Here is a 12,500-nt window from a genome sequence, read left to right as displayed (position 1 = left end):
GAGAAGACTGCATGGCGTTGGTTTTTGCTTGTTCGCAATTAAAAGAAATACAAATTCCGGACAGAACACATACAGTGACAGTAACTACACCATCAACGTGTTTACTGCATATGAATATACTAAAGTGGATTACTGAATTAACTGGAATAAACACAAAAGAAAAATTGAATGGATCGTTTCTTTCAGTTTCCGTCAGCCTGTTTTAGACTGGTTCGTGCAGATCCGCCTACATGTTGCGGTGTGCCGGAGGCGGTGTCAAAGCCTTCTCCTTTAAGCCGAATTAAAAGAACATCTTAAATGATCGAGAGGTTATAAAATAAAATAAAAATAAAAAAAATAAAAAAAATCAAACGGTGTTATTACCTCGAATACAATAATATATTTACTGCGCTAAAAAAATAAATTAATTAATTAATTAAAAAATTAAAAAAGCTTTAGATATCAAATTTGGTCGTGTGACGTCAGATCCGCTGTAGCGTTGTGGATAAGACTGCTTCCGAACAGAACATCCTTGGTTCAATCCCGCTAGCATCCCTTTTTTCCCCAAAAAGCTTATTTATATTTGATGTATTAACGATTTTTTTCTCTTCTTTTCCCTCATGACCCCTTTACGGGATACAGCACATGTCACAAGTGAGTCTTGAAGGCCTTGCCTCTCTTGTTGGATTATTCTAAGAGGAAACCTTAAAAGATACTCCACAAGTACTGCCTGATTATTATCATTGTAATCTTATCTTTGTAGGTCTACTGCAAGTCTGCAAGTAAGTATGATAAATCATTAGACTGACTTGGGTCAGGATCGTAATATCAAGAGAATGGTTTTAACACTCGTGTTTGTTGAGAGACAGAGACAGACAGACAGAGACAGAGACAGTGAGATCGGAAAGCTAAACGTACATCGGCCTTGGGCCACCATGCCACGAAAGTGAAGACTTGGAACATGCATGAAGGGTGATAGCGGGTTGTGAGACAGGGGGTGAGGAGGAAGAGGGGGTGGGTGGGGGCATGTCTCAGTTTCAGTTTCAGTAGCTCAAGGAGGCGTCACTGCGTTCGGACAAAACCATATACGCTACACCACATCTGCCAAGCAGACGCCTGACCAGCAGCGTAACCCAACGCGCTTAGTCAGGCCTTGAGTCTGATATTGATGATGTAACCTGCCACCAGCAAATTAAATTTTCTCAAGGAACGTGTTTCGAATAAAGGTAATACACATAGATTATGAAGAAGAACAAGAAAAGAAAAAAAGAAGAAAGAAAGATACATGCATGACAAGTACAACACAATATTAAAGAAAGAACAGTGTGTGCCTCTGGTTATTTCCATACTGGATACATCAATTTTTGTGACAAGTCTCTTGCCTTGATAAACACGATACTGTCTTTATAGAACTATACGAGTTGTGAGGTTAGCATTACATTCACATATGGGTTATTACTAAACTGTGCAAAGAATACTTGTACCCTTTGAAGAAACATCCGGGCAACAAGGCTGATGGATACGTCGTCATCGTTGTGTGTGTTTAGAGTGAATGTTTGTGGTGCTACACACACATGCATCCCCACACACGCACGCGCCCATACATAAATCATACATGGTGTCAGAAGTGCTAGCTTTGAAACGTTAAGGACGAACACTGTCGGACACTAACCCTTTAGATTCTCAGTTGTTACAGGTCCCGCCAACAGACCGGTTTCCGTTTTGTGTGTGACGTCACAATTTAAATCCTGTCAGAGAGGCTTGATATCTGAGGTTCTATTCATATGACCCATGCTAGAGGAATTTACGGATGTTTTGCGGCCAGTCTCGTGTCTGACGCTTTGCTGTTATATATGTGTGTGTGTGTGTTTTAAACAGAATAATTTAGATCTAGAGTAATAACGATTTTCAAGTTGTGACGTCAGTCGAACTTTTCATTACCAGTGATAGACACCAACAATACAGTGAAAAGTTTGCATTACTGGTGATAGGGACAGTCCTCTCAAAACTTGCAATCATGAGTGAGAACCAGCAAAAACATTTCACGTCAAGCGTACCTGTACCAGAAAAACTTCACACACAGGGCACAACAGCAACTGTAGAGAACAACTGGAAAAGATTCCGCAGACTGTGGGACGATTACTGCATAGCAAGTAGACTCAATAAGGAAGAAAAGCCATACCTGACAGCTGTTTTCTTAGCCTGTGTAGGTGCTGAAGTGCAAGAAATTTTTGAATGTCTTAGCTTTGGGGAAGGTGAAAGCAGAGAAGACATTGACATAGCCTTAGCAAAATTCGAAGAATTTTGTGTCGGCACTACCCATGAAGTGTACGAAACGTACAAATTTCACAAAAGAGAACAGACACCTGGCGAGAACATAGACATTTATGTTGCAGCTTTGAGGAAACTCGCAAAGACTTGTAATTTTCAGGATCTTGAGAGATTGATCCGAGACCGATTAGTGATAGGGACAACAGATGATGCAGTCAGAGAGAAGCTATTGGAACAAAAAGACCTGACTCTTGAGAAAGCTGTAATGATCTGCAGAGCACACGAAGCTTCAAAGTCGCAATCTCAAAACATGTCGGGAATATGCCAGGGTCTCGCCTTGAAGAGGATCAGAAGAGGAGGAAACACAGCCGGTAGAGGACATCAGCAAGCAGCAAACAGAGGAAGTAGGCCAGCTGCCAGAGGAGGAAACAAGTCTTTCTCAAGAAAGCCATGCACATAAGCCAAACAATATCACCAACACCCTTCGTCAAAATGTCCCAGATGATGTGGGAAAGCACCGCACAGTAGAGACTTGTTCAGCGAGAAACGCACAATGCCGGAATTGTCAAAAGCAGGGACATTATGCCATTTTCTGCTGTTCTTCAGCAGTTCATCTCTTAGAGGAACAAGAAGATGAAGCCGAATATGATGAAGAGTTTGAGAATGTCTACCTTGGCATGATTGCAGGCAAAGTGACCAGCGACACATGGAAGGTCAGCGTGGAAATGGAACAGACGCATCTAGAGTTTAAAGTCAGTACAGGCGCAGACGTGACTGTCATTCCAGCGAGATTGATTCCCACAAACAAAAAAACGCTTCAGAAAGCAAAGAAGAAGCTCTATGGGCCATGAAAGATAGAAATTCTGATCCAGGGAAATTTCAGCACCAAGATGAAACACAAAGGGAAAGAAACCAATCAAGAAATCTACGTGATGAAAAGATTGGAAGAGCCTTTGCTTGGCAAACCAGCTATCAATGCACTAAATTTGGTAGAGAAAATCAACCAAATGAAAGCAAGTCAGGACTTTCCAAAACTCTTCACAGGCCTTGGAAGACTGAATGCAACAACAAGATTTCACTGAAGGAAGATGGCAGACCATATGCAGTCACCACACCACGACGTCTAGCACTCCCTTTTCGAGACTAGGTCAAGAAAGAAATCGACAGATTGGAGGAATTAGAAGTTATCCGTCCGGTAGCAGAACCTACAGACTGGTGCACTCCAATTGTCAAAATTGTCAAACCAAACAACCATGTTAGAGACCTCACTAAGTTTAATGAATCAGTTAGGAGAGAACATTTTCCTCTCCAAAACACAGACGAACTCCTTGCACAGTTGTCAGGCTCCAAGTTCCTTACCAAACTGGACTGTAATAGTAGGTTTCATCAAATCCCCTTGGACAAAGAAATTGGTATTAGTTCTGGTCCAGAATTTTTTCAGCACAACATGATGCAACTGTTAGCAGATCAAGAAGGAACAAGTTGTGACACTGATGATCTTCTGATCCACGGGAAGTCACAAGATGAGCATGCTAAACGTCTCGGTGCTGTTCTGTACAAACTAGAAGAGGCAGATGTCACCCTCAATGAAGACAAGGGCCAGTTCAACAAGTCAAGCGTGAAATTCCTCGGACACGTCATCTCAGTGGAAGGAATCGCCATTGACCCAGAGAAGGTGCAAGCCAAACTTCCCGCCGCCGACAGATCTAACGGAACTCAGGAGATTTCTCGGGATGGCCAACCATGTATCCATATTCGCGGGATGTACTTTGCGGAAGACACCAAGCCTCTGGGAGAGCTTTTGAAACAACACAACGAGTGGAGCTGGGGAAGCCAGCAGCAGGAAGCGTTCAAGAAAATCAAAGGAAAGTTGATCTCTGCCCCGATTCTGGCGCACACAACGCCCCTGATGCTGATTCCCTTAACCATCCCCAAATCCAAGGTCCTTCCAAACCACCATTATTTCCAAAACCCATCCAATGCTCCTGCCTCCTATCATCCCCTCCATACCGTCAAGAAGCCCTCTTCGCCGAAGCCGCCGTTGCTGAAGACCTCTTCGCCGAAGCTGCCGTTGATGAATTGTGCACATATCCGTCCAAATGTCCGTAGATCTGGGCTGTCTTTGCCGTTTTAAAGCGTTTCGTGGCACAGAATACTTCTTTCGGTAGTTGGCCCTTTTCTCCAGGTGGTTGGATGCATCCAATACTGTCGTTCACTTGTTTACCTTCACAAAAAAACTAAAAGAGCCAACTTCTTATTAAACTCGTGTTTAATTTGATTTTGATTTTAAAAACATGCCCTTCTTTGCGCTGGCTGCGCCGTGTTTGGTATCTGACCTGAGGCCCTGCTCGGGCTAAACATGCTTTAAAAAAATTCTTCTGCTTCTTTTTTGTTTTGTTTTGTTTGTTTGGTTGTTGTTGGTTTTTTTGGTTGGTTTTTTTTGGGTTTTTTTAAGCACTTTGAAAAAGGTTGCGGGCACTAAGAGTTTATATACAGAGTGAGTCCATTTTGTTTAGTGTGCTTGATCCGTAGCCAGATGACGAAATAAAAATCATTCTTAACCCTTTCACCGCCAGTCACTTCAGAGTACAAAATTCCCTTGTGGTATAAACAGAGAAAAAGTCAGTGGCCAAGAAAAGCAGGGGATTCCCCCTGCGATGTACAGAAAACATGGCCTGTCCTATCACCGAACATTAAGAGCAGTAGGTTCATGGGTAACAGACCAATGAATGGTCACCTTTCAGTGGCATGGGTCCTCTATCACGCCTGTGCATAAATGCGAGCTTGTTGGTGAAAGGGTTAAAAGTCATTCATTGTGTTGCAGACGATAACTTGACAGTGTACAGACTGTGCATACGCACAAGAGGTAAATAAGTATGATAAGACAGGGAAGAGAAGGAAGAACATGCTCATAGTTTGGCGGTTATCCCACAATTGTTCACATGTATGCTTTGCTTTTTTTTCATGTAGCAGAGAAGATCCCTGTTCTTTCAAAGTGATTATTAGCATAAACTGTTTAAATGTCTATTAGTATGTGTGTGCGTGTGTGTGTTAGTGTGTGTGTGCTGTATTGTGGTGTGTGTGTGTGTGTGTGTGTGTGTGTGTGTGTGTGTGTGTGCTGTATTGTGTTGTGTGTGTGTGTTAGTGTGTGTGTGCTGTGTTGTGTTGTGGTGTGTGTGTGTGTGTGTGCTGTGTTGTGGTGTGTGTGTGTGTGTGTGTGTGTGTGTGTGTGTGCCACTTTCCAAAAGGGTGAGGAGTGAGCTTTCAAGTTACATCCAACTTTATGATGATGTATGCTCATGTGTGAGTGCATGGCGATCACTAAGACAGATACATAGAAATCTTTATGGTCATAAGGGACAACACGGCTTTGTCACACGGTTCTTTGTGCAGCATTGTGACCCTGTGTCCTTGTGACTTGGTGTCTGTGACCTTGATATGCGCTGTAAGAGAATAATTAAGGTGTGTCGCACTTTTTCTTTTCCTTTCGCACCCAGTTGGCTTTCATTACTGGATGATTTCAATGCCATTGAAGGTTTGTAAAGGGCGGGTCTTTTCCCCCAGTTTCATTTGTGTGTGTGTGTGTGTGTGTCCACGGATGACGGCTGTGAAAAGATCTACAAGGATTACTAAATCCCCCCCCCCCCCCCCCCCCCCCGTCTCTCCCCTCCCCCCTCCCAACAAACACATACACCCACCCACGCATGCGCGCGTGCACTCCATCACTGCCTCGATCACACGCTTCCAAAACACCACTGCTACTAAATCCATCACATAACGCTGCTACAATAGCTGAATGAGAGAGGTTATCTGGTAAACAAAACGTGTTTTCACACGATGGTTCTGGTGCCTGTCGGCGTGAGCGGTTCAGTTTTCTCACTCGCCGACCCCACGTGGGCGGTTTAAACGAGATAACCCCGATGAGAATAGCAACAGCCGATGACAGGCCAGCATCTATTTACGTATTAGTCACTGCGTCGTTTTGTTGTGGGCCTGCAGTTTCTAGAACTGACCGGACAGTGACAGGGTGTGTGTGTGGGAGGGTAGGCCGGTGGGGTGCAGATGGGGAGTTTGGGGGGTGGGGGGTTCAGCGAGAGCGGAGGGTGGAGGGGGAAGGTAATACAGCCCTCAACAAGTGTTGTCGTGTATGCACGAACTTTCTCTCGTTGTCCCGAGTCTCTTACTTATCCTGCCTCATCCCCCTCAAACCCCCCCCCCCCCCCACACACACACACACACACACATGTACGCACTCACAGTCTCTCCCTCCCCCCTCCCTCTCTCTCTCTCTCTCTCCCTCTCTCATACTGTGGAGTGATGGCCTAGAGGTAACGCGTCCGCATAGGAAGCGAGAGAATCTGAGCGCGCTGGTTCGAATCACGGCTCAGTCGCCGATATTTTCTCCCCCTCCACTAGACCTTCAGTGGTGGTCTGGACGCTAGTCATTCGAATGAGACGATAAACCGACGTCCCGTGTGCAACATGTACTTAGCACACGTAAAAGAACCACGACAAAAGGGTTGTTCCTGGCAAAATTCTGTAGCAAAATCCACTTCGATAGGAAAAACAAATAAAACTGCACGCAGGAAAAAATACAAAAAAAATGGGTGGCGCTGTAGTGTAGCGACGCGCTCTCCCTGGGGAGAGCAGCCCGAATTTCACAGAGAGAAATCTGTTGTGGTAAAAAGAAATACAAATACAAACACACACGCACAAACATACATAGCCTACATATACACACTCACACTGCACACACACACCCGCGTCGGCGCACTCATACAGCGAACACGCACATATGTACTGTGTATTTGAAAAACCAACATAAAATACAAACGACCGAGCGCTGAGTATGCGGTAACAGAAACTGTAAGGGGAGTGGCAGGCACCACCGGATTAACTCTCTCCATACGAACGGCGAAAGGGACGACGTTAACAGCGTTTCACCCCAATTACCATCATCAAAATATTGCAAGCGGAAGGCTCTTACACTGAAGAGGTGAATGTTGACAAAGAATACCACAATTCTGACGACGGAAGCTAAAGGTTGGGTCATTCAGACACCCACTGGACATCCGAGGGGTCTGTGTAGAAGAGAAGAGAGGACTGGCCGTGCTGAGTGAGTTAAAGCATGAACTTGTCAACAGATTTGTAACCACTGACTGACGTCCCAAAGACGGTCACACCATTGTTGTGCTCTGACCCACCTATCCCACACTCCCACCCACCCACCCACACGCACACACGCTCACACACACACACACGCACGCACGCACGCACGTTCACACACACACACACACACACACACACACACACACACCCACACACACACGCACACACACACGCACACACACACACACACACGCACGCGCCCACGCTCACACACACACACACACATACACACACACACACACACACACACACACACACACACACACACACACACTTTAGCATGCTCCAAAAAAAAAAAAAAGATGCTATCAATCCTTCAGACGGAAGGAATGACAGAATGACTCAACATAATGTTGCCCTCCCGCCAGCCCATAATTCATGGCGGGGAATAATTATGGATGGGCAAGGCCAAGTGTAGGCTTCCTGACTTACACGTCGCAGTATCTTAGGAGTGGTGGGGAGAGGGGTGGGGGTGAGGAGGGAGCGTTGGGCATGGGGATAGAGTGCTTGAGGGAGGCAGGAAGGAACTGAGTGGTCAGAGCTGCTGCACTGACACTGATGCTCTAAAACACGACTCCACGTGTTTGTGCTTTCGTGTATGTCTGGGATTGACGATCAAGATTGTGCTTGTTTCTGGGACTTCCACGCGGGGGTAAAAAAAAACAATGCAAAAAAAAAAAAAAAAAGAGGAAGGAATGGACTAAACATGGTTTTTGTTGTTGTTTTTCCATTGTATTTTTTCTGTTCGCATTGACGCGCGAGTGCTTGCACACACACACACACACACACACACACACACACACACACACACACACACACACACACACGCACGCACACACACACCCACACACGCACACACACACACACACAAACGCACACACACACACATATGTCACGTGCGCCCGCATACACCTTCTCTTGCCTCCAAACCCCCATATCTCTTTCCACACCCACACCCACACCCCCACGCACACACACATACACACAAAAACATATCTCCCCCCTGGCCCCCCTCTCCCCCCCCCCCCCCTCACCACACACACACTCCTCCACCCCCACGCACAAACGACCCACACACAAGCACCCAGGTACCTCCACCTCCACGCCTTCACACACACCCACACACACACACACACACACACATCAAAGGCCTACGTGCACCCACTGACACGGAAGACCTTGGCAAGACATGGGAGTGGAACAAGGCCACACTGAAGGAGAGGGTCAGTCACAACGACAGCGACACTCCTCCACACGGCCTGCAATAACAGAGACCCTTTTGTTTGTTGGCATTTCACAATGCTGGGCCCCAAGAACCACTGCTGGTGACTGTCAAACGACGGAAGATGGCATGGTTTGGTCACGTCATACGACATAACACCCTCTCTAAAACCATCCTGCAAGGGACTGTAGAGGGAGGGCGCAGACGGGAGCGGTAGAGAAAGAGCTGGTCCGACAACGTCAAGGAATGGACCAAAATGACGATGTCAGATCTCCTCACGACAGCTGCCAACAGAACGGCGTGGCGAGCTATGACATCTTCCTCATGTCCCCCCAACGACCCCAGCAGTCAAGGGAATGAGTGAGTGAGTGATTGATTTCACAATGACCAAAGAGGATGGTGTGTGTGTGTGTGTGTGTGTGTGTGTACATTTGTGTGCGTGTGTGTATGTATATCAGTATATACTTACATACATATACGCTGGACAGGACACGTTGTCCGCATGACAGACAGCAGGATCCTGAAGATGCTCTTGTATGGCCAGCTGAAGGAAGGCCACCGCGAACTTGGAAGACCCTGCAAGCGCTTCAAGAACACCTTGAAGACAAACCTCAAAGCCTATGACATAGACATCGCTTCCTGGGAAACTGATGCCCTTGACCGCTCTCGCTGGAGGATGCTGTGCTCTAGTGGCATAAAGACGTTTGAAAACAAGAGAACGATGGCCATTAAGGGGAAGCGTGAGCGAAGGAAGCAGGGCTCAACTTCTGGAGACATTTTCCCTTGCAACACCTGTGGGAAGTGCTGCGCATCCAGAATCGGCCTCTTCTCCCATAATTATGAGGACACACACCTACAGATAAGCCTGCCTGCCTACTCGTCCGTCGGTTTTACGGGAGACTCCATCATCGCATACACACACACACACACACACACACACACACATATATATATATATATATATATATATATACATATACATAATCACACACACACACACACACACACACACACACACACACACACACATGCTGGATGACTGATCATAACGTGGAGGTCCATTTTGCTCTGTGACTACCCGAGAGTATCACACTGTCTGCTTCATTTCAGTCCTCTCACATCAGCGGTATTCCCTCCGTTTCACACAACTTGTTGCGGAAATAAACTAAAGCATTTACTTTATTTATATAGGGTGACTTCGAACCTTTCCTTATGACTGCCTAAATAAACAAACGCCTGTACCTATCTAACTAGGGTGACTGCAAATCTCTCCTTATGAGTCTGCCCAAATAAACGAAAGCCTTCACTTTATTCATATAAGGTGACTTCAAACCTTTCCTTACGAATAAAGGAAAGCCTGTACTTATCAATGTAATAATGATAATACTGATGATATTTATATAGCGCTGAATCTTGTGCAGAGACAAATCAAAGCGCTTTCCCACCAGTCATTCACACGCACGCATAACTCTTAAACTGTAGAAACTGAAGACGAGGAAGAGGCAGGGAAGGGAGGCTATTTTGGGAAGAGGTGGGTTTTAAGGCCAGACTTGAAAGAGCTGAGTGCGGAGACCTGACGAAGCGAAAGAGGAAGTTCATTCCAATTGCAAGGTCCAGAGACAGAAAGAATGGTGGCCAACAGTGGAGTGTTTGAATCTGGGTATACTTAAACAGAGTGGATCTGAAGCCAATCGTAGAGAGTGAGATGGAGTGTAAAGGTGAAGGCAGCCACAGAGATAGGAAGGAGCAGATTTGTGAATACATTTATAACATTGAGTGCTGATCTTGTACTGAATTCTGTGTGAGACAGGGAGCCAATGGAGATGTCGCAAAAGAGGAGTGATGTGCGCAGATCTTTTCTTTCTGAGGAAAAAGAGTTTTGTATACGCTGAAGGGACTGAATGGATGAAGCAGGCAAACCAGTAGTCAAGGCGAGAGAGAATGAGAGAAACAACAAGTCTAGATGCTGCGTCAGTGGACAGATATTTCCGAATGGAACTGATGCGCCGCAACTGACAGTAGCAGGATTGACCTGTCTGACTGATAAATTTGTGCATGGACAGTGTGTTGTCAAGGACAACGCCAAGGTTCCTGACTGAACTGGAAAGAGGGATGGATGTACTGCCAAGTTTGATTATGTCAGTTGTGATGGAAGAGAGTTTTTGTTTAGTTCCTATAGGTGACTGCAAACTTCCCCTTACGAATCTGCCTAAACAAACGAAAGCCTTTACTTATTTATATAGGGTGACTGTGAACTTCCCCTTATGAATCTGCTTAGATAAACTTAGCCTTTACTTTTCCAAATCCAAAGCATGGAAACGTGGGCTGTTGATGGTGCCGAAGATTGGGAGTGCACAGTTGACCTACCAGAGGGGAAGAAACACCCGGAAATCATCAGCAAGAGCGGCATGAGACCTGACATAGTACTCCACTCCAAGGCAACGAAACAAGCGATTCTGATTGAGCTCACTGTGCCATACGAAAGCAGAATGGAAGAAGTCCACATCTACAAGACCGAGAAGGATGCTTGTTTAGCCAGCAGCCTGAGAGAATCTGGCTTCCAAGCCAAAGTCCTCGCCATAGAGATTGGTGCAAGAGGGTTTGTGGACACATCTGCCTACAGCCTCATGAAACAGCTGCTGATTTCTGGCAGAGAGAGGACACGGGGTCTCAAGGCAATGGCAGAAGCAGCAGAAAAGAGTTCCAGCTGGATCTGGTCGAGGAGGAATGAAAGTAAACTTCATAAGGATTAAATCTCCCTACTCAAACTAGGCGTACGATAGCTCAGTGTTAAAACGTCTGCCAGAAAAGGTGACTTGGTCCTGAAGTGGCGACCACCCTGGAGGCGCGGGTTCGAACCTGCTGAGGACCAGGAAAAAATATTTTTAAAATAAAAAAGGCGGCAATACAAGGGCAATCAGGAGTCATGACCTGGGTGTGTCCCGGCCCCCTTGGAGTGTAAGGAGATAAGGGCCGAAACACTTGACTGAGGAGGGCTTCTTCTCTGAAGACCTTGTCCTGTCCAGTTCTCCCTAGAGTTTATCATCACTTCACGGTGACTGCGAACTTCCCCTTGTCAATCTGCTTAAGTGAACGAAAACCTTCACTTATTCATATAGGGTTACTGCGAACTTCCCCTTGTCAATCTGCTTAAGTGAACGAAAACCTTCACTTATTCATATAGGGTTACTGCGAACTTCCCCTTGTCAATCTGCTTAAGTGAACGAAAACCTTCACTTATTCATATAGGGTTACTGCGAACTTCCCCTTGTCAATCTGCTTAAGTGAACGAAAACCTTCACTTATTCATATAGGGTTACTGCGAACTTCCCCTTATGAATCTGCTTAAGTGAACGAAAACCTTCACTTATTCATATAGGGTTACTGCGAACTTCCCCTTATGAATCTGCCTAAATAAACGAAAGCCTTTACTTATTCATTTGGGGTGACTGCGAACTTCTTATGAACCTGCCTGCTAATTCAGGATTGGAAAGGAAAGGGTAGGGCGATCTCAACCTATGCAAATGGAATGTTCCATTTAATGCGTTGAGCTCTTGGAAACTTACTGTCTATCCATTATCCCAAACTATATATAATAATATATGTAAACGACATACTATTCTTTCAAGACTTTAATTACACACGGAGATATTTGTTTTTGTGTGAAGCAACAAATGTGTCTGTCAGCCATTTCCATCATCACATAAAAAAAATCTTGCAATACGGTTGCGCGATCTCATTGGGGACTGTGTGATACGAACCAGCTGACTGGACAATGCAGCAGGACCAGCAAAGTGACTTCCTGAATGGACATCACGACTGTGACGTGCCCAACGGAAAGGACAAAAGTGGAACCAGG

Source organism: Babylonia areolata, chromosome 5 (assembly GCF_041734735.1).
Source record: "Babylonia areolata isolate BAREFJ2019XMU chromosome 5, ASM4173473v1, whole genome shotgun sequence".
NCBI lineage: Eukaryota > Metazoa > Mollusca > Gastropoda > Neogastropoda > Buccinidae > Babylonia > Babylonia areolata.
The sequence above is the reverse complement of the archived record's forward strand: the minus strand, read 5'-3'. Positions refer to the sequence as shown.